Source organism: Mirounga angustirostris, unplaced genomic scaffold, assembly GCF_029215605.1.
Source record: "Mirounga angustirostris isolate CCGP_5_RB_7025 unplaced genomic scaffold, mMirAng1.0.hap1 SCAF_3, whole genome shotgun sequence".
NCBI lineage: Eukaryota > Metazoa > Chordata > Mammalia > Carnivora > Phocidae > Mirounga > Mirounga angustirostris.
Window position 1 is genome coordinate 187,391,554 of NW_026991711.1, and position 22,890 is coordinate 187,414,443.

The 22,890-nt window shown below is 46.3% G+C and overlaps 1 long non-coding RNA gene and 1 pseudogene across 2 annotated transcripts in view; one reads left to right on the plus strand and one right to left on the minus strand.

Moving 5' to 3' along the window:
* The first annotated feature begins 1,266 nt into the window (after positions 1 to 1,266).
* On the plus strand, positions 1,267 to 3,439 carry LOC123838289 (stromal membrane-associated protein 1-like; annotated as a pseudogene).
* Positions 3,440 to 5,145: 1,706 nt separating this feature from the next.
* LOC123838741 (uncharacterized) overlaps positions 5,146 to 22,890 on the minus strand; it is a 47,422-nt gene continuing 29,677 nt past the window's right edge. Inside the window, exons 1-3 of one of the 2 annotated variants that reach the window (XR_010410342.1) lie at positions 10,134 to 10,330; positions 8,662 to 8,775; positions 5,146 to 7,291 (exon numbers count right to left, since the gene is read on the minus strand). This is a non-coding gene — a long non-coding RNA (uncharacterized LOC123838741). Of the gene's footprint in view, positions 7,292 to 8,661; positions 8,776 to 10,133; positions 10,331 to 22,890 lie in introns of those variants that run through there. The other variant, XR_010410343.1, reaches the window with a different exon arrangement.

A 22,890-nucleotide genomic window follows, 5' to 3' on the forward strand; every position in this document is an offset into this window, starting at 1 on the left:
ATACCGCAGAAAGGGGGATGTATTCTCTTCACGGTGTCCTTGGGGGCAGCACAATGTTTCCATTTGTCCCATTACTGAAGATGGCAACTTTATTCCTTTTATGAAGGTGGTACCTGCCAGGTTCCTCCTCTGAAAAATTATTATCTTTCCTTTTCTCCCCTGCCAAAGTTTTATTTGAATCCTAGTTAGTTAATGTATAGTGTAATATTGGTTTCAGGAGTAGAATTTAGTGATTACTATCTTTCCTTTTGGGATTAATATGTATTTTGTGAGGAGGCACTTAGAGGTTATGTAAATATCCCATTTCTTATCAAACTCTTACTCACTAATTTTAGTGTCCATTTATGATTCTTGGATAAATTACTTATTGCTCTAAGGATTGCCAAATAGTGATTCTAATTCTATCATTCTTTCATTGACTAGCTGGCATTGTATTGTAAGGAAACATTTTCTCCTCTCACAATTTATATCTGTGTGGACTTGGTATTTCTTTTTTAATCCAATGGATAATATTCCATTATCATTATGTATGATGTTGAAATTGTCTGAGATTTTTTTTTTAAGATTTTATTTATTTATTTATTTATTTGAGAGAGAGAATGAGAGAGAGCACATGAGAGGGGGGAGGGTCAGAGGGAGAAACAGACTCCCTGCCGAGCAGGGAGCCCGATGCGGGACTCGATCCCGGGACTCCAGGATCATGACCTGAGCCGAAGGCAGTCGCCCAACCAACTGAGCCACCCAGGCGCCCGAAATTGTCTGAGATTTGGCCAGTGAGAACTCCTTCAAGCTTCAAGCCATCATTAGGATCAGGCCCAGTCTGGTGAGACCCTCCTCCTTTTGCTATTTTCAGCATATTTATTTGTAAAGTCGACCCCCTGAGTGTGTAACCCATCTTCCATGTTGCCACCACCCGCCTTTGCAGACCCTTCCTCATCCTCTCTAAGGGTGGTCCTCTCTAAGGACTAAGTGGTCCCTGCTTCTCCCCACCTTTATCCGGAGGCATGCAGGACACCCTCCTCACTGCACCCAGCCTCTCAGATGGAGGGGAACAGGCTCCCTTAACCATGGATGAGAATTATAACATTACTGGAGAAAATATAGAAGCATATCTCTTTGGCCCTGCAACTCTACCTCTAAAAATTTATGGAAAAGAATAGTAGCTCAGAGTCCGCCCATGGGCCTGATGGCTTCAGATGTATTCACCCTGCCCAGCTCCTGCCTGCCTCCACTGCCCCCATAGCTGGCCCAGGCTCCCCGCCCCACTACCAAGATGGTGATGTGCTCCTGCCAGGAGAAGGCTCAGCAGCTGAACGAGCAGCAACAGCTCGTCCTATTCCAGTTGCTGAGGGAGGAGGACAGGTATTACTCGAATTGCAAGGCCAAAGGTCCACAATGGGCTTCCTGGAATATTGGTGTGTTTATGGGAAATACGAAAGCAAGACTACTCTATGAAGCCAATCTTCCAGAGAACTTTTGAAGATCACAGACAGATCAAGCAGTGAAATTTTCATGAGAGATAAACATGAGGAGCACCCATCTAGCTCAGTGGGTGGAGCGTGCAACTCTTGATCTTGGGGTTGTGAGTTTGAGCCCCACCTTGGTTGTAGAGATTACTTAAAAATAAAATCTTTAGGGGCATATGGGTGACTCACTTGGTTAAGCATCTAACTCTTGATTTTGGCTCAGGTCATAATCTCAGGGTCAGGAGATGGAGCCCCACAGCGGGCTCCATGCTCAGCATAGAGTCTGCTTGAGATTCTCTCTCTCCCTCTGCCCCCCCGCCCCCGCTTGCACGCTCTCTCTCTTTCTCTCTCTCTCTAAGATAAATAAATAAAATCTTTAAAAATAAAATAAAATCTTTAAAGAAAAGATATAAATATGAAAAGAAGATAAAAATCCAATAGCTATCACAAATAAAGAAAAGTGGGGGGGAAAGGAAGAGAAAAAGAAAAGGAACCAGAAAGGGCGCCTGGGTGGCTCAGTTGGTTAAGTGACTGCCTTCGGCTCAGGTCATGATCCCAGGGTCCTGGGATGGAGTCCCGCATCGGGCTCCCTGCTCTGTGGGGAGCCTGCTTCTCCCTCTCCCACTCCCCCTGCTTGTGTTCCCTCTCTCGCTGTGTCTCTCTCTGTCAAATAAATAAATAAAATCTTTTTTTAAAAAAAAAAAAAGAAAGAAAGAAAAGGAACCAGAAAGCCTGCAAAACCTCTTACAACTGAAAAGCTGCAGAAGAAAGAAGATCAGCAGTTGGAGCTTAAACAAAACTACCAGCCCTAAAAAAGCTGCAGAGCCCGCTGTTGATCTTTTAGGACTTGATGGCCCTGCTGAGGCCCCAGTGACCAATGGGAACACAACCATGGCGCCAGCCCTGAATGATGATCTGGACATCTTTGGACCAATGATTTTTTTTTTTTTTAAAGATCTATTTATTTATTTTGGGCGGGGGAAGGGCAGAGGGAGAGAGAGAGAATCTCAAGCAGATTCCCCACTGAGCGCAGAGCCCTGACACGAGGCTCAATCCCACAACCCTGAGACTGTGACCTGAGCCAAAATCACAAGTCGGACGTCTAACAGATTGAACCACTCAGGCGCCCCTGGATCTGGATCTGTTCACTGAGCAAGCTACAAAATCAGAAGAGGTACCAAAGAAACAAACTCTCCAAAGACTCCATCTTATCTCCGTATGGCACAGGAAACATTCAGCAGCAGAGGACTCCTGGTGTGTTTGTGGGACCCACAAATACACCATTGACCTCACAAGCACCAACTGCACCTCACGGCTTTCCATCTGTGGGTGTGCCCGTGCATGAGCTTGCAGCTCCCGGCCTCCTGGGAAATGTAATGGGACAGGGTGCAAGCATGAGGGTGGGCATACACGTGCCCAGCGGGCTTATGTATAATGCCACCAAATGTGGTTGGCCCCTAAGGAGGAATGGTGGGGCAGATGGGTGCTCCCCAGAGTAAGTTTGGCCTGCCACGAGCTCCACAGGCCCAGCGGAACCTCTTGCAGATGAATCAGCAAATGGTTGGCATGAGTATCAGCAGTACAAACCTTACAGTGGGTTTTGGCCAACTACCCAACACAACAGCAGGATGGTCTGGAAGCTCATCCGGTCAGGCTCTCAGCACACAGCTGTGGAAATGAAAACTGCAATGCGAGTTTCATCCAGAACTACCACCTGACATGCCTTGCTAAAATGCGTCTAGTTCCCCTGTTTATCCATGTACGTATACTTTTTTCTTTTTCCCCATTTGCTCATATTAAGAATTATCTGATATTGACCGTGTTGGTCTGTACTGATTAAATTTGATATGAAAAGAAAAAAAAAGAGAAGAAGAATAGTAGCTCAAATACAGAGATATGTATAAAAGGATACTAGTCCCAGTCTTTCTGTAATAATGAAAAATTGGAGACAAGCTCAATTTTCTTTATCTTAGCTCCTGAAAGTAGACTCTTTGCCTTAGCTCCTAATATCAGTGTCTTGTCTGCCTCCCAGACCCATCTGCCTGAAGGACCAGATAATCAGTTGCTAATTGGCTTCCTCCCAGGGCTCTTAGCATCCCTGCATTTTCCAGCTGTGTTTGTACAAGGATCCAGAAGGCTCTTGTGTGTCAGAGAAGGTCCTGGGGCAGAAAGCAGAGGGTGCAAGGCATGCACTTGAGTTGGGACCCTTTTTCCCTAGCCGCAGCTGAAATAGAGTTAGGCCAAAGGGAGGGTGGTCTTCAGCATGATAGTGTCTTCAGCGTGTTCTGGGTTAAGCCAAAAGTTCCAGGGACTTAACACCTCAGGAGCAACCCTCTTACTGAGAGATGGGAGTGGGTGGATAAATGCCTTATGTAGTAGGCATCTTCCAAGATGGCCTCCGATGACCCCTGTTTCTTGGTACTCACACTCTGTGTAGTTCCTCCCCCACTGAAAATGGCTGAGCAGGGACACCTGGATGGCTCAGTCAGTTAAGTGTTTGACTCTTGATTTGGGCTCAGGTCATGATCTCAGGGTCATGAGATTGAGCCCCACACTGGGACTCTGCTGGACTCCTGGAGCCTGCTTGGGATTCTCTCTCTCCCCTCTCCCTCTGCCTCTCCCCCCTTCCACTCGCAATCGTGCTCTAGAAAGAAAGAAAGAAAGAAAGAAAGAAAGAAAGAAAGAAAGAAAGAAAGAAAGAAAGAAAGAAAGAAAGAAAGAAAGAAAGAAAGAAAAAGAAAAGGAAGGGGGGAAGGAAGGAAGAAAGAAAAGAAAGAGAGAGAGAGAGAAAGGAAATGGCTGAACTATGCAATAGAATGTTACAGAAATGACAACATATAATATCCAAGGCTAGATCATAAAAGAATTGCAGCTCCTGCCTTATTCCCTTTTGGATCTTTTGTTCTTGGTGGAAGCCAGCTGCCATGTTATGAGGATGCTCAAGCACCCAGGGGAAGGTGCATGTGGCAAAAAGCTGAGGACTCCTGCCAACAACCAATGCTCCCTTGTCAGGCATGTGAGCCAGGTTGGAAGTGGATCCTCAAGCCCAGTCAAACCTTCAGATGATTCCAGCTTCATGAGGGACCCTGAGCAGAACCTTGAGCCAGAACCACCCAGTTGAGCTCCTCCTGGATTCCTGACCCTCAAAAACAGTGTGATATAACAAATGTTTATTGTTTTAAGCTGCTAAATTTTGGAGTGAGCTGTTCTACAATAATAGCTAACTCATATTCACATATATTCCTGGTAGGAATGGAAAATGGTGTAGCCACTTTGGAAAACAGTTTGGTGGTTCCTCAAAAGATTAAATATAGAGTTACTGGTGGCTCAGTCGGTTGAGCATCTGACTCTTGATTTCAGCTCAGCTCATGATCTCAGGGTGGTGGGATGAAGCCTTGCCTCAAGCTCCATGCTTGGCGTGGAGTCTGCTTGGGATTCTCTGCCTCTCCCTCTCCCTCTGCCCCTCTCCCCATTCATGTGTGCACTTGCGCATTCTCTCTCTCCCTCAAATAAATGAATAAAATCTTTAAATAAATAAATAAATAGGGGCGCCTGGGTGGCTCAGTCTTTTAAGTGTCTGCCTTTGGCTCAGGTCATGATCCCAGGGTCCTGGGATCGAGCCCCACATCGGGCTCCCTGCTCAGCGGGAACCCTGCTTCTCCCTCTCCCGCTCCCCCTGCTGTGTTCCTGCTCTCGCTATCTCTCTGTCAAATAAATAAATAAAATCTTTAATAAATAAATAAATAAATATAGCGTTACCATATAACCCAGCAATTCCACCCCAAGTATATATCCAAGAGAAATGAAAACACATTTGTCCGCAGAAAAACTTGGACATGAATGTTTACAGCAGCAATACTCATGATAGTCAAAAGGCAGAAATAATCTACATGTCCATCAATAGACAAATGGAGAAACAAAATGTGATATATTCATACAATGGAATATCATTTGGCCATAAAAGGGAATGAAGTAGAGATATATGCTGTAGCTTGAACTGGCCTTGGAAAGTGAAGGACGTCAGTCACAAAAATCCACATATTCTATGATTCCATCATATGAAATGTCCAGAATAGGCAAATCTGTAGAGACAGAGAATAGGGGTTATATATAAATATATATATGTATACTATATATATAGTGTATCTATTTTTCTTTTTTATATAGATAGTATATATAGTATATATATTTTTCTCATGTATATGTAAGTATACATATTTATAGTATATATATAGTATATTTTTTCTTTTTTAAATATTTTTAATTGAAATTCAATTAATTAACATATAATGTATTATTTGTTTTAGGGGTACAGGTCTATGATTCATCAGTCTTTTTTTTTTTAAAGATTTTATTTATTTATTTGAGAGAGAGAGAATGAGAGAGAGCAAGCACATGAGAGGAGGGAGGGTCAGAGGGAAAAGCAGACTCCCCGCCGAGCAGGGAGCCCGATGCGGGACTCGATCCCGGGACTCCAGGATCATGACCTGAGCCGAAGGCAGTCGCTTAACCAACTGAGCCACCCAGGCACCCTATGATTCATCAGTCTTATATAATACTCAGTGCTCATTACAACACATACCCTCCCCAATGTCCATCACCCAGTGACCCCATCCCTCCAACCACCTCTCCTCCAACAGCCCTCAGTTTGTTTCCTATGATTAAGAGTCTCTTATGGTTTGTCTCCCTCTCTGGTTTCATCTTGTTTCACTTTTTTCTCTCTTCTCCTATGACTTTTGGCCTTGTTTCTTAAATTCCACATAGCAGTGAGATCATATGATAATTGTCTTTCTCTGGTTGACTTATTTTGCTTAGCATAATACCCTCTAGTTCCATCCATGTTGTTGCAAATGGCAAGATTTCATTCTTTTGGATGGCTGAGTAATATTCCATTGTATATATACATCACATCTTCTTTATCCATTCATCTGTCAATGGACATCTAGGCTCTTTCCATATTTTGGCTATTGTGACCATTGCTGCTATGAACATTGGGGTGCATGTGCCCCTTCGGATCATTACATTTGTTTGTTTGGGGTAAATACCCAATAGTGCAATTGCTGGGTCGTAGAGTAGCTCTTTTTTTTTTTTTTTTTAACTTTTTGAGGAACCTCCATTTTGTTTCCAGAGTGGCTGCACCAGCTTGCATTCCCACCAACAGTGTAGGAGGGCTCCCCTTTCTCTGCATCCTTGCCAACATTTATCGTTTCCTGACTTGTTAATTTTAGCCATTCTGACTGATGTGAGGTGGTATCTCATTGAGGTTTTGATTTGGATTTCCCTGATGCCAAGTGATGTTGAGCGTTTTTTCATGTGTCTGTTGGTCATTTGGATGTCTTCTTTGCAGAAATGTCTGTTCATGTCCTCTCCCCATTTCTTGATTAGATTATTTGTTCTTTGGATGTTGAGTGTGGTAAGTTCTTTATAGATTTTAGATACTAGCCCTTTATCTGATAAGGCATTTGCAAATATCTTCTCCCATCCTGTCGGTTGTCTTTTGGTTTTGTCATCTGGTTCCTTTGCTGTGCAAAAGCTTTTTATCTTGATGAAGTCTCAATAGTTCATTTTTGTTTTTGTTTCCCTTGCCTTTGGCGATGTTTCTAGGAAGAAGTTGCTATGGCTGAGGTAGAAGAGGTTGCTGCCTGTGTTCTCTTTGAGGATTTTGATGGATTCCTGTCTCACATTTAGGTCTTTCATCCATTTTGAGTCTATTTTTGTGTGTGGTGTAAGGAAATGGTCCAGTTTCATTCTTCTGCATGTGTCTGTTCAATTTTCCCAACACCATTTGTTGAAGAGACTGTCTTTTTTCCACTGGATATTCTTTCCTGCTTGAGACAGAGAATAGGTTACTGGTTGCCTAGGCTGAGGTGGGGGATAGGGGTGATAGCTAAGAAATCTGGAGAGCCATGACTGATACATTTACCCTCCAAGGAAGGTAGGCCTGAGAGGGGCTGAGTTGTGGGACAGACTCCAACTTTTAGGGGCACAAGTGTCTCTCCTGGGGGAGACAATGCCAAGGTCACAGGGAAGCAGGTGGGGGATTTGCTGAAACCCTGCAGCTCTGCACCCATAAAATGCATCCTGCTGTTGGTTTAACCAAATTGGCTAGAGAACTGAAAGTAACTCCCATAAAGCTATCCCAAGACAGTACTACAAATGGAAATTTCTTTTTAAGATTACAAAAATCTTCTAAAATTGACTATGATGATGGCTACACGTATATGAATTGTCTACTTTTAATGGATGAATTGTGTATGTGAATTACATTTTAGTAAAACTGTTTAAAAAGCTGATGATGAACGGGCGCCTGGCTGGCTCAGTCAGTAGAGTGTGCGACTTTGATCTCAGGGTCATGAGTTCAAACCCCATGTTTGGCGTGGAGCCTACTTTAAAAACAAAAACAAAAAACTGATAACGAATGCACCACAGCTTCCTTCCCATTGGTGGGACAACTCTGAGGCATGTTCCACACAGTCTCTCAGAACATCCCCTGTAGGACTGAACCTGTTTCCCACGGCCGTGACATGCCCGTTAATATGCACTGTATTTTCTTTCCTTTCTTCTTGATCTCATTTCTCCACCCTGGGATCACATCTCAAATAAACTACTTCACCCAGTTCTTTCCTCAAGGTTTGCTTTTGAAGGAACCCAAACTAAAGCAATCGTGTTCTTTGGGTCAGAGGTCATGGGGCCGATTCTGCACTCGTCCATGGACAATCCAGGTGGGAGGACTGGGCCCACTGGTGGACTGTCCAGGGTGAAGGCTTGAACCAAAGTCCAGAACAGTCACAGAGCTGGCCTCCATCCCCTCCACAGCGCGCCTGACATGAGCCTGGTATGATTCACACACACACACACACACAGGCCTGGGACAGTTAACCCAGCCCTTTACCCTGGAGTCAGGCTTTGTGGGACATGTTCATTTCCCCTTTGGCTCATTTTGCCTGTCCCTGTGGCTGGGTGTCATCTGGCCACACAAACCACCAAAAACAGAGAAGCAAGAGGCTACGAAGGGCTGCGTGGGAAGGGTCTTCCTTCAGTGGTGACCCAGAGGTATCTGATTGGGGGGAGGAAAACAGATTCCACAGCTAAGACTTGAAATTAAAGAACCAGGAACACCCCGGGCGGCCCCCCGGGCAAAGGGATCAGTGTGGGAAGGTGCCTCCTGCATGGTGAGGCCCAGGTCCAGGCTGACCGTCAGACTGCAGAGGGAAGACACCAGCTTCCAGGCCCAGACTGGGAAATGGGTGCCCGGAATCTTCTTCTTTCCCCAATTTAGGCCAGCTCCGCCTCAGTCAAATGCCATCACCTGTAAGCAAAAGACAGTTGCAGATGTTAATGCTTCCGGCACTCACACACAGGGTTGCCCAAAGCAAGAGAACAAAAGAGCTCTGACTGGCTCAGAGATTTCATGAGTTGGGCCTAGAATAAGAACTTTGATTTCATTTTTTTATGTATTTTACTGTGATGCTTAGTTTAATGTGTCAGATTGGCCAGGCTATAGTACCCAGTTATTTATTCAAACACTAATATAAATGTTGCCATGAAGGCATTTGTACATGTGGTTAATATCTCCAAGGAGTTGACTTTATTACCCTCCATAATGAGGGTGGGCCTTGACCAATCAGTTAAAGGAAGTAGTAGCAAAAGCTGGGGCTTCCCTGAGAAGTTTGGCAGCATTCACTCCCACCTGAGTTTTTAGCCTGCCCTGTAGATCTCAGACTTGCCAGCCCTCACAATCACATAAGGCAATTCCTTAAAAAATAAAAGAATAAATAAGATGGGGAGCCTGGTTGGCTCAGTCAGTTAAACGTCTGACTCTTGATTTCGGCTCAGGTCTTGATCTCAGGGTTGTGAGATGGAGCCCCACATCAGGCTCCATGCTCAGTGCAGAGCATGCTTGAGATTCTCTGCCTCTCCCTCGCCCTCTGCCCCTCCCCCTGCTCGCTCTCTCTCTCAAATAAATAGGTAAAATCTTTAAAAAAATACATATATATATGTGATATACGTATATATCACCTATTGGTTTTGTTTTTCTGGAGAGCCATGACTGATACATTTACCCTCCGAGGAAGGTAGGCCTGAGAGGGGCTGAGTTGTGGGACAGACTCCAACTTTTAGGGGCACAAGTGTCTCTCCTGGGGGAGACAATGCCAAGGTCACAGGGAAGCAGGTGGGGGATTTGCTGAAACCCTGCAGCTCTGCACCCATAAAATGCATCCTGCTGTTGGTTTAACCAAATTGGCTAGAGAACTGAAAGTAACTCCCATAAAGCTAACCCAAGACAGTACTACAAATGGAAAATTATAGAAACCACTCAAAGGATTCACAAAATCCAGGTCCCATAGCCAGCTCCCACATAACTCAGACCAGGTGACACCACGGCCCTGATGAAAATCTTCCTATTTATTTTAGAATAAACCCAAGCTTAGTTCAGCCTGTAGCCCAGCCTTGCCCACTTCTGCTCACCTTCTCCTTCCCTTTGTTCTGCCAGCCCACTCTCTGCCACCTCAGGCCCTTTGCACGTGCCATTTGCTTTCTTCGCTTGGCACCTTCTCATTCTTCAGGGCTCTGAGATGGCTTCCCTGACCACACATTCTGACATGCCCCCCTCTACCCCCAAACCCATCTGCTACATCCCCTGTTTATGCCCTTCATAGAACTTACCACAGTTTGGAATGACCTTATTTGTTTGTTTTCATGTTTATTGCCTATGTCCTCACTCTGGCCTGGAAGTTCCAGGAGATTGTGCCCATCTCATTCTCTTGTATCTTCTCAGTACCAGGTCATAGGAGGTAGTGCCTGATACATATTGAGTGAATGAGTGATTCCTCAGCTCCTAAGCTCATCCATGTTTAGGTCAGGGTCCCTCCCTACCTTCCCACAGTGCCCTGGGCTGACTCATCATATCCCTTGGTGATCCATAGTAGAGCCCTGGCATCTAGCCATCCAGGAGTTTGGAACTGTGCCTGGAGGGTGGAGGACTTGGATACTGCACGGGGTTACAAGGTTGAGCCTAAAAAGAGAATCTTGTCGCTGAATAAGGCAGAATTGAACCAAGCCCTGAAGAGTGTTCCAGGGAGAGAGAACAATGAGGGGAAAGGCCACAGGGCAGCATCTCTAGGGACCAATCCAAAGCCAGAGAACCAACACTATGAGCCAGGAGGAGAGTGGCATGAGCTGAGGGAGGGCAGGGCCTGAGAGCAGACTGAGATCCACAGGGGGATTTTCAGTAAGGAAATGATATGGTCTGGTCTACACACTGAAAATCCAGATGATTTCTGGGCTGAGGGAATGAGGAGGAGGGGTGAGAAGGAGACATTTTTTTAATCCTATGGTATCGGCTGGACTGCTAGTTTTTTTTTCACTATGTACATGTATCGCCTTAAAATTTAAGCAGACAATCGTCCTGCTAGGAGGAGCCAGGACTACAAGAGGTTGAGGGGATTTTGGTGAGGGCCTGTGGTAGAGACCGTAAGCTGCCCGCCTGACACCCAATCTCCTCTCTCCCTCTTTCATCACTGACAGATCCTACTCTGCTCTCCCAAGTGACCATTTACGTAAACAGCATGCTTCCAGTAAAAGACTATGTTTCCCAAAGAGGGGCTGCCATTGAGTAGAAGCTGTTGAGTGGGACTTTTGAGGAAATTCTTTAAAAGAGGGACAGGCGGGGTGCCTGGGTGGCTCAGTCAGTTAAGCATCTGCCTTCAGCTCGGGTCATGATCCCGGGGTCCTGGGATCGAGTCCTGTGTCTGGCTCCTTGTTCAGCAGGAAGTCTGCTTCTCCCTCTCCCTCTATTCCTCTCCCCTGCTTGTGCTCTCTCTCTTGCTCACTCTCAAATAAATAAATAAAATCTTTAAAAATAAAAAGTAAAAGAGGGACAGGCGACTGACAAGGGCTATTTTTACCCTCTTCTGCTTTCCTTGGACTTGACCCTTTGTGACCTCAACTTCATGGGATTACTTTCGGCAGGAGCCCCTTAATCCTAAGTCACAGAAGCAAACCTACAGCTTTGCATGCGCCTCCCAAGCCCCTGAGATTCACTGGTTCTGATAATTTCTTGGCTCTGTAACTTCAGAACCCCTGCCCATGCCGTGAGGGCCAACATCTGTCTCCAAAACTCCATGAGCCATTTCCACCCCTAACTTCATTTGTGTTATGTTTCCTCTGCATTCCTGGCACCAGGGAGTTTCCCTTTCTTAATTTAAACCTGGTTAAGTATTCAAAAGGTTATTTTTTTTTTTTAAGATTTTATTTATTTGACAGAGAGAGACACAGAGAGAGAGAGAACACAAGCAGGGGCAGAGGCAGAGGGAGAAGCAGGCTTCCGGCCGAGCAGGGAGCCCGACGCGGGGCTCGATCCCAGGACCCTGAGATCATGACCTGAGCTGAAGGCAGACGCTCAACGTCTGACCCACACAGGCGCCCCTCAAAAGGTTATTTTACTGTATTTTATTCAACATCCCCATGTATAGTCACTTCCTGCATACGGTCTTATTTTCTTGTCCATCTACAGTGCACGATTTAACAATGAACTGCGCGCCACCTTGTCCATTGCTTCAGTTGATGTGTTTTGTCTCCCCAACTACATGTAGATGCTCCCACTTAGGGGCTGAATTATGTTCCTGCAAAATTCATACATTGAAGTCCTAACCCCCTGGTTTGTGCGACTGTATTTGGAGATAGGGTCTTTACGGAGATAATTAAGGTTAAATGAGGTCCTTGGGGTGGGCCCTAATCTGATATGACTGGTGTCCTCATAAGAAGAGGAGATCAGGACACAGATGCCCAGAGGAAGACGCTGTGAAGACACACAGCTTGGAAGATGGTCCTCATCAAGCGAAAGAGAAAGGCCTCAGAAGACACCAACCTTGATAACATTGATCTTGAACTTCCAGCCTCCAGAACAGGGAGAGAATTCGTTTCTGCGTTTAAGCCCCCCAGTCTGTGGCACTTGGTTATGGCAGGAAACTAGTACACCCCATTCTTTCATTTGAGCGCCTATTATGAGCAGGGCTCGGTGGCTACACACTGTTGACTGCTTCCCAGGCTTACTTTCCTTTCCCAGCGACTGTCGCGCTGGTCTGCAGTGGACGTGTGAGCCAGCTGGTCCCCATCAGCTATTTATAAACCATCCCAGCCTCCGTGCCTGCTCCCCTTCTGCCTCAGACCCTTGTCTCTGAGCTGTGGCCTGACCCTCTGCCCTCCCTCCAGAGAGTCACGCTCTCTCTCCCTGGGAGTGGTCCTCAGCGAGGCTTCCCCGACCCTCCGACCCTCTGAGAACAGCATCCAGGCTCAGCTCTCCCCACCCCACCCTGCCTTCTCCCTAGCCCTGAATTTCCACATGGCCTTGTGGCAGCGGCCACAGGCTGGTCCTCCCCTCACTTTCAGCAGGAACAGCTTCTTCCCAACTCCAGCTCCAGTGACCAGGCCTGTTATCCCGGCCACGCTTGTCTCTGCCCTGGGCACTTCCACTCCACCCCCGGGGACCCCACTTGGGCAAGGACCTCTTTTCCCCCGAAGGTCCTTCTTAGGGGAACTCAGAGGGTTTGCTGAGCGAGTAAAAGGGAAGAAGGGCACAGGACTAGCTAGAAGGGGGCAAGTTCTTCTCCCCCCAGTTAGAGGGTAGGAAGGAGGAGCAGGCAAAGGGAGGAGAGGCGAGGGAGGTCAGTGGGTCCGAGGGCAGCGGGGTCCATCTCCTGTGTCCTGGCAGCGCCCCTGGGGAGCGGCAGCACCAAGAGAGGAACACCACTGGCCTGGTGGCCCCAGGACAATGGGCCTATGGAAGCATCACAAAAGAGTCTGAGCCCAAGGGTAGCCCCACGCTGGGGGAGGAGCCCACCCTCAAGGATTTAACAGACAGGCAAAAGGGGTCTTGCAGCCAGGGGTGGGTTATTGCTGGAGGCCCCTCGGCTCGCCCAGCCTGGCCCCCGCTCTGTGGAATGATGAGACAGGTCGCATGGAGAGGAAGAGAGCCCCGCGGAAGGGTTGGGGGAGACCCATCAGAGTGCTGTTGGGGGGCCAAAACTAAGCAAGTAGATTGAGCTCTCTATGCCGCAAAGCTCAGCGATGAACTTGATTTGGAAATCTCTGAGAGTCACAGACTTGATATTTCTCCCATTTATTTCCTGTATGGAAAGTGCAAAGACCCCACTAGCCGGTTCCAGACCAGACAACTCTGGGCCCACAATCAGGGCTGGAGAGACCTGCCAGAGCAACCAGCCCTGTCCCCAAGCCACACATGCACATGCCCACCCCCTCAAAGGAGAGTGAGAGGAGAGCAGCCTCCTCCCCTTGATCCATGGCAATCAGGGCAGCCTGCCTGGAGGTGGAGGTGGGGCACACTTGTGTGAGGGGAGCACCAGGTGGGGAGCATCACAGAAGGCCAGGGGCTCATAAGTCTGCTCTAGCTGAACAGGCACAGTTACCAAGCTCAGTGACTCAGCCTGAACCCATGGCTGAAGTCTAAATTGGATGGAGTCTAGAGCATCACCCTGCCATCCTGGTTTTGCCCCCACCACTCCATGACATGCGGGGTGACCCAGCTCCAAATCCAGTCCATGGGTGGCTTTGCCAGGCCCTGGGTCTCCATCTCGGTGGGTCCTAGACTTCCCAGCAGGGCACAGTCATCCCCATCTCCCAGGAACACATGCCCAACAGGGGACCCCAGCAGACATCCAGGCCCCCACAAAACAAGCACAGAGGAGCAGAGGAGGCCATCCGGCTTCCAGCTGGGAGGAGCAGGGAGGTCACCTCACCCAATGTGTTTCTAAGAGGCTCCACCTGGGACTCTGGTGGCTTACCCAGAAGCTTCCCTCGGAGGCACAGTCCTAGGGGTTTCCCATCTGACCCTGGTGCACCTTCCTCCACATGACCTGGAACCCCTTCCCTAAACCTTCAGGCCCCAGAAACTTCCCCTTCCAGCACAGAAGCCTCCTTCTGACTTGAGCTCTTCTCTTCTCTGACTCACATTCCTCCTTCTCCTTCTGACCCTAGATTCTCCAACATGCACACAGCTCCCCAACTGTGGACCAGGGTCCCCCACTCCCTGTGATCAAGACGCTCCAGCCCTTGCACTGAACCCCCTGTGGCTGTCCTGCGGCCTGTGGTGGTGGCAGTCTTGGAGCGGGGACAAGAAAGGGACGCTGGGAGGAACGGGGGAGCATCTCCACGGGCACTCCCCCCCGGGGCAGGCACCGCACCAGCGATGGGGAAGTGGACGGGGCTTGGTACAGGTACCTTCCTGGCTCACAGGAGGAGGGTACTAGTCTGTCCAGTGGAGCCTGGATGTCCATCTTCGGTGTCCGGCAGAGTCACCCCCTTGCTGATTGGAATCCCAGAGTTTCTGAGCAGCAGGGCTGGGGTGGGGCCTGAGAACGTGCATTTCTAACAAGGGTCCTGGTGAGGCAGCTGCTGCCAGGAGGCACCGCACTTTGAGAACTGCTGATACAGACGTTGGGCTCCTCGGTTTGGGGCATTGGTTAACTTGGGTTCCCGTTGAAAATCTGCCCCCTGCTGGCAAGTGGCCTCTTAGACAAAGAAATTGCTCCTTCAGCCTAAGTTTGTTTCTATCCGAGAGATCAATATAATATTTACCTCCCAAGGTGGTTCTAAGGATAAAGCTGAAATAATTTGGGTAAATTATTTAGTAAGACTAGGGACAAATCAATCCTTTTTCAATTGGGTGAGGTGTGGGAATTTGGCTGGAGAAAAGCTGCTGTTTGGGGGTTTTGTTTTTCTGTAAACCTTAACAAATTATTTGACTTTAAAAAAAATTTTTTTTATTTCTACACCCAACGTGGGGCTCAAACTCATGACCTCAAGATCAAGAGTCCATACCTCACCAACTGAGCCAGCCCAGCACCGCTTGAGTAACTTGACTTTTATTTATTTATTTTTGTTTATTTGACAGAGACATAGCAAGAGAGGGAACACAAGCAGGGGGAGTGGGAGAGGGAGAAGCAGGCTTCCTGCTGAGCAGGGAGCCTGATGCGGAGCTCGATCCCAGGACCCCGGGATCATGACCTGAGGTGAAGGCAGTTGCTTAACGGACTGAGCCACCCAGGCGCCCCAACTTTAAATTTCTATTTAAATATATGCAGCTGGGTGGCTCAGTCCTTAAGCGTCTGCCTTCAGCTCAGGTCATGATCCCGGGGTCCTGGGATCGAGCCCCGCATCGGGCTCCTTGCCCAGCGGGGAGTCTGCTTCTCCCTCTGCCCACTCCTCCTCCTGCTTGTGCTCTCTCTCTCTCTGTCAAATAAATAAATAAAATCTTTAAATAAATAAATAAAAGAATCAATAGCTGAGGAGCACCTGGCTAGGGTCCCGGGGGTCTTGGTGGGGCATGGAGGGAAGGATGGAGAAGTACCATTCACGCTCGCCTTATACGCAGGCACCGCAGGCACAAGCCTAAACCCAGCAGCTTTTAACGTCCTGTGAGACCACGTATGACTTAAAAAAAATATTAATTGACTCCAAATATGAAAATAAAAGTGTGATTCCTGAGTTAATAAATTTTTTTAAAGATTTCATTTATTTATTTAACAGAGACAGAGACAGCAAGAGAAGGAACACAAGCAGGGGAGTGGGAGAGGGAGAAGCAGGCTTCCTGCGGAGCAGGGAGCCCGATGAAGGGCTTGATCCCAGGACACTGGGACCATGACCTGAGTCAAAGCAGCCGCTTAACGACTGAGCCACCCAGGCGCCCCTGAGTTAATAAATATTTAATAATAAAAGCCAAATGTTTAAATGCTTCAAATTATAACCTGATGTCAAAAAGTCAAATGCAGTGACGGCTTCGTGGATACAGGTTGCCATTTGGGGTGATAGAAAGGATCTGGAACTAGATATGGTGATGGTAGTCCTACACCGTGAATGTACTTGATGTCGCTGAATTGTATGCTGTAAAACGGTTAAAATGGTAAATTTTATGTTGTATGTATTTCACCACCAGAAACAAGCCTCCAGATTCAACTGCAAAGCAAGTCAATTCTTATATAATTATATGAAACTCCCATTGAGGGTAGGATGTGGGGACCTTCAATGTATCTAATAAGATGTGAATGGGACTCCAAAACAAAATTTCCCCAGAGGAGGCGGTGGTTGCTAATGATTCCTGTTCTCCTGTCACTGGATACTTTGTGGAGTGACAGTGAATGTGTAGCTTTCTGGAATGAGGTATGGGGCACAAAACTCCTCCCCACACTGCCACAGTGGGGTTTAGGGCTCAGACCCAGACCCTGAGAGGGATCAGCCACATAAAACAGGGAGACTGGATCAAGGGGGCACCCTCCTGCAATGCCACAGAACCAGCACTAGGGGACAGCAGAGAGCCAGTGACCATCCCCACCACCAAGACCGTCGCTAGGGCTGGACCTTCAGAAGATGGTACCATTTTTCAAAAGGAAATTGCTTTCCAAGTAAAACCCAAGGGTTTCACCGGCTCCTTGCAGTGGGATGTTTAAGAATATTCAAGATAGGTCAGTTTTTACATGTTTCACACAGGCTATCATGTAAAACATTTACTCAATTCCACTATAGCCAGTTTACGGCTAATTTTGGGGACTGACCTAAGAAAAGTTCACATCCCATTTTTGTGGGGTATCAGTTTAAGATTTTTTCAGCCGATATTCATCATGCCGATACCTTCAGCTGATATTCATCATACCGATACAAGAGGCTAGAAAACTTTAACAGCAAGACTGGTGGCCGGGACAGTTTCTCTGTAATACTGAGGTGAATGGGGTCCAGAGAGCAGCGTCCTGAGAACATTCTATAGAAAGTAGTGACAGTCCTGAGTCTCTCCTAATTTGCCTTTACTACTATGTAACAAACCACCTCAAAACTGAGCAGTTTAAAGCAATTACTATTACTATCACTACTATATTTGGGGGGCTGGGCTAAGCAGAGTGGTTCTTCTGCTGGGCTTCCGTGGGTTCACTGTGGCTGCAGTCAGCAGGCAGAGGGGCTAGGAGCGGGTTGGTCTGGGTCCCACATGGCCCCACTCACATGTCTGGTGCTCGGCTGGGGTGATGGGGGGGCAACCGGGCCACGTTAATCTCCATTATCAAACAAGCCAGACTTCTTCACTTGGCAGCTGAGCTCCAAAAGGAGCAAGAGAAGTCAAGCCCCAGTGCAGGAACACTTTTTAAGCCTCTGCTTTGTCATATTTCCTACTGTCCCCTGGACCAAAGCAAGTCATATGGCTAAGCCCTGATCGGGGCGGGGGGGGGGGTTGCGGCGCAGAGAAAAGAGGCTCCATCTCTTGACAGGGGGAGCTGCAAAATATCATGATCTTTAAAAAAAAGAAATCGACCAGATGCTTTCTCCTCTTCTGCCACTACCAAGGACATCCTTATGCAAGCAGAGATGGATGACAGCCCTCTCCCTTCCCCCATTACCCCTCTAATCAAGTTCAAGGCAACTAAATGTGCCTTTCCCCAGCTGTGTCTGTGGAACACCCAGTCTCATGAAGTTAAATATTATGGGCTGAATTATATCCTCCCAAAATTGGTATATTGAAGCTCTAACCTCCCAGTGTTACTGCATTTAGAGATAGGGCCTTTAAGGAAGTAATTAAGATACACATACACACACACACACACAATCCTATATATGCAGCTGGATGAATATATGGATGGGGGTTTTGTTTGCTGGACTAAGTATTTTTTTAGATCCTTTACTTTCTGTTAAATCAGAGCACAGATTTCAGCAGATTGAATTTTCTGAAAAATGGCCACAGCAACATTTCCAGTCCCGCATGATGGCCCAGAACCTTATCACTCTCTCATGAAAGGAGGTGGCCTAGCAGAACCAGAATACAGACTCTGGGGGCGCCTGGCTGGCTCAGTCACTGGAGCATGTGACTCTTGATCTCGGGGTTGTGAGTTCAAGCCCCATGTTGGGCACAGAGCTTACCTAAAAAAAAATTCTTTTAACTACTCTTAAAAAAAAAAAAAAAAAAAGACTATAAGCTCTGGAGCCAGACTGCCCACATACAGACCCAGGGCCACCATTTTCCAGCTGTATGACCCTGAGCACGTTGTTCATCCTTTAAGAGTCCCTGATTTCTTTGTCTGCAAGTGGGAAGATAATAGGACCAAACTCAAGGGGTTGTTTTGAGGATTAAAAAAACACATAAAACTAGGGGGTGGAGCAAGATGGTGGAGGAGTAGGAGACCTGGATTTCGTCTGGTCCCAGGAATTCAGCTGGATAGGGATCAAACCATTCTGAACACCTACGAACTCAACAGGAGATTGAAGAAAAGAATAGCAACAACTCTCTGAACAGAAAAGCGACCACTTTCTGGAAGGTAGGACGTGCGGAGAAGTGAATCCGAGGCGATATTCGGGAGATAGACAGCAGGGGAGGGGGCCTCCGTCGGCCACTTCTGGCAAGTGATAGAGCCGCGGAGCACAAAATCGGAACTTTTAGAAGTCGGCTCCACTGAGGGACGTCACTCTGGTGGCTAAGCTGGGGGTGGAAGCCTCGCGGGACAGTGTGGTCTCAGAACCCTCGGGGTCACAGAAAGACCGGGGGTGCCTGAGTGCGGCAGAACTCCCAGGTATCGCAGAGGGGAAGCCAGCTGCAGAGATGGAGCCCAGGCGTGGGCTCTCAGCTCAGGGTTGTCATAAACTGTGATCCGCGGCACAGTCGGGCCACTGCTCCTCCAGCGGGGACCCAACAAGCGGCAGATCCGGGGAGACTCCCCTTCCTCCCCCAGGAGGAGCGGCGCGGGAGCGCATCACAGGGATCTGCTGGGTTTGGAGACTCCACCCGGGATCAGGTGCCAGAGATAGAAATGCTCGGTCACAGGCCGGGTGAGCACGGAGTGCAACCGGAGACCGGGGAGACGGGAGTGACTGACGGCAAAGGAGCGTGGCCCCAAGTTCTCAGCTCCTCCGGGGTGGAGATTGGGAAGCCGCCGTTTTCACTCTCGTCCTCCAAAGCCAAACGGAAAGCTTGCAGGAAACAAAAGCTCCGGAGAGCAAACCCGCACAGATTACTTACCCGGACTGGCAAGGGCGGGGCAATTCCGCCTCCGGCAAAGACATTTGGGAACCATGGCAACAGGCCCCTCCCCCAGGAGATGAGCAAGAACCACCGGCCAAGACCAAGTTTACTGATCAATGAGAACGGCAGAACTCCAGCGCTAGGGGAATACTGCACATAGAATTCATGGCTTTTTTACCATGATTCTGTAGTCTTTCAAAGTTAATTTTTTTAATTTTCTTTTTCTATTTTTTTTAAATTTCTCTTTTTCCTTTTTCAACCAACCTCTTATCAATTCCGTTTTTTAAAATCTTCTTTAATTTTCATTTTTAGAGTCATATTCTATCACTTCATTGTAGTTAACCTTATTTTTTGTGTGTATATACATAAATAAGATTTTCTCTCTTTAAAATTTTGGGATACAGTTTCTTCTATCAGACCAATATATACCCTAAATTTCTAGTGTATGGCTTTGTTCTAGTCTCCCGCCTGATCACATTCTCTCCTTTTTTTTTTTAACCATTCTCTTTCTTTTTTCAACCAACTTCTTATCAATTCCTTTTTTAAAATCTTTTTTAATTTTCATCTTTACAGTCATATTCCATCCCTTCATCGTACTTACCCTTATTTTTGCATATATATAAGTTTTTCTTTCTTTAAAATTTTGGAAGGCAGTTTCTTCTAACAGACCAAAATACACCCAAAATCTAGTGTGTGGCTCTGTTCTATTCACCAGTCTGATCATATTCTTTTTTTCTTTTTTTTCTCTTTCTTTTCCCCCCAGTTTTGGGTCTCTTCTGATTTGTTTAGTGTGTGTTTTTCTGGGGTCATTGTTACCCTTTTACATTTTGTTCCCTCATTCATCTGTTCTTCTCTGAACAAAATGACAAGATGGAAAACTCACCTCAAAAAAAAGAACAAGAGGCCATATGGACTGCCAGGGACCTAATCAATACGGACATTAGTAAGATGTTGGAACTAGAGTTCAGAATGGCGATTATAAAGATACTAGCTGGGCTTGAAAGAAGCATGGAAGATACTAGAGAAACGCTTTCTGGAGAAATAAAAGAACTAAAATCTAACCAAGTCAGAATCAAAAAGGCTATTAATGAGGTGCAATAAAAAATGGAGGCTCTAACTGCTAGGATAAACGAGACAACAGAGAGAATTAGTGATATAGAAGACCAGATGATGGAGAATAAAGAAGTTGAAAAAAGAGAGATAAACAACTACTGGATCACGAGGGGAGAATTAGAGAGATAAGTGACACCATAAGATGAAACAATATTAGAATAATTGGGATCCCAGAAGAAGAAGAAAGAGAAAAAGGGGCAGAAGGTATATTAGAGCAAATTATAGTGGAGAACTTCCCTAATTTGGGGAAGGAAACGGGCTTCAAAATCCAGGAGGCACAGAGAGCCCCCCTCAAAATCAATAAAAATAGGTCAATACCCCAACATCTAATAGTAAAACTTACAAGTCTCAGAGACAAAGAGAAAATCCTGAAAGCAGCTTGGGACAAGAGGTCTGTAACCTACAATGGTAGAAACATTAGATTGGCAACAGACCTATCCACAGAGACCTGCCAGGCCAGAAAGGACTGGCATGATATATTCAAAGCACTAAACAAGAAAAAATATGCAGCCAAGAATACTATATCCAGCTAGGCTGTCATTGAAAATAGAAGGAGAGATAAAAAGCTTCCAGGACCAACAAAAACTAAAAGAATTTGTGAACACCAAACCAGCCCTACAAGAAATATTGAAAGGGTCCTCTAAGCAAAGAGAGAGCCTAAAAGTAACATAGACCAGAAAGGAACACGGACAATATACAGTAACAGTCACCTTACAGGCAATACAATGGCACTAAATTCATATTTTTCAATAGTTACCCTGAATGTAAGTGGGCTAAATGCCCCAATCAAAAGACACAGGGTATCAGATTGGTTAAAAAAACAAAACCCATCAATATGCTTCCTGCAAGAGACTCATTTTAGACCCAAAGTCACCTCCAGTCCTACCCTCAGCAATCAGACAACAAAAAGAAATAAAAAGCATCCGAATCAGCAAAGAAGAAGTCAAACTCTCACTCTTCGCAGATGATATGATACTTTATGTGGCAAACCCAAAAGACTCCACCCCAAAACTGCTAGAACTCGTACAGGAATTCAGTAAAGTGGCAGGATATAAAATCAATGCACAGAAATCAGTGGCATTCCTATACACCAACAACAAGACAGAAGAAAGAGAAATTAAAGAGTCGATCCCATTTACAATTGCACCCAAAACCATAAGATACCTAGGAATAAATCTAACCAAAGAGGCAAAGAGTCTGTACTCAGAAAACTATAGAATACTCATGAAAGAAATTGAGGAAGACATAAAGAAATGGAAAAACATTCCATGCTCATGGATTGGAAGAATAAATATTGTGAAAATGTCTATGCTACCTAGAGCAATCTACACATTTAATGCAATCCCTATTAAAATACCATCAACTTTTTTCAAAGGATTGGAACAAATAATCCTAAAATTTGTATGGAACCAGAAAAGACCCCGAATAGCCAGAGGAATGTTGAAAAAGAAAATCGAAGCTGGTGGCATCACAATTCCAGACTTCAGGCTCTATTACAAAGCTGTCATCATCAAGACAGTATGGTACTGGCACAAAAACAGACACATAGATCAATGGAACAGAATAGAGAGCCCAGAAGTGGACCCTCAACTCTATGGTCAACTAATCTTTGACAAAGCAGGAAAGAATGGCCAATGGAAAAAAGACAGTCTCTTCAACAAATGGTGTTGGGAAAATTGGACAGCCACATGCAGAAGAATGAAACTGGACCATTTCCTTACAGCACACACAAAAATAGACTCAAAATGGATGAAAGACCTAAATGTGAGACAGGAATCCATCAAAATCCTTGAGGAGAACATAGGCAGCAACCTCTTCGATCTCAGCCACAGCAACTTCCTCCTAGAAACACTGCCAAAGACAAGGGAAGCAAGGGCAAAATGAATTATTGGGACTTCATCAAGATAAAAAGCTTTTGCACAGCAAAGGAAATAGTCAAGGAAACCAAAAGACAACTGACAGAATGGGAGAAGATATTTGCAAATGACATACCAGATAAAGGGCTAGTATCCAAAATCTATAAAGAACTTATCAAACTTGGGGTACCTGGGTGGCTCAGTCGTTAAGCATCTGCCTTCAGCTCAGGTCATTGATCCCAGGGTCCTGCAATAGAGCCCCACATCGGGCTCCCTACTCCATGGGAAGTCTGTTTCTCCCTGTCCCACACCCCGTGCTTGTGTTCCCTCTCTCACTGTCCCTCTCTCACTGTCAAATAAATAAATAAAACCTTAAAAAAAAATGAACTTATCAAACTCAACACCCAAAGAACAAATAATCCAATCAAAAATGGGGAGAGGA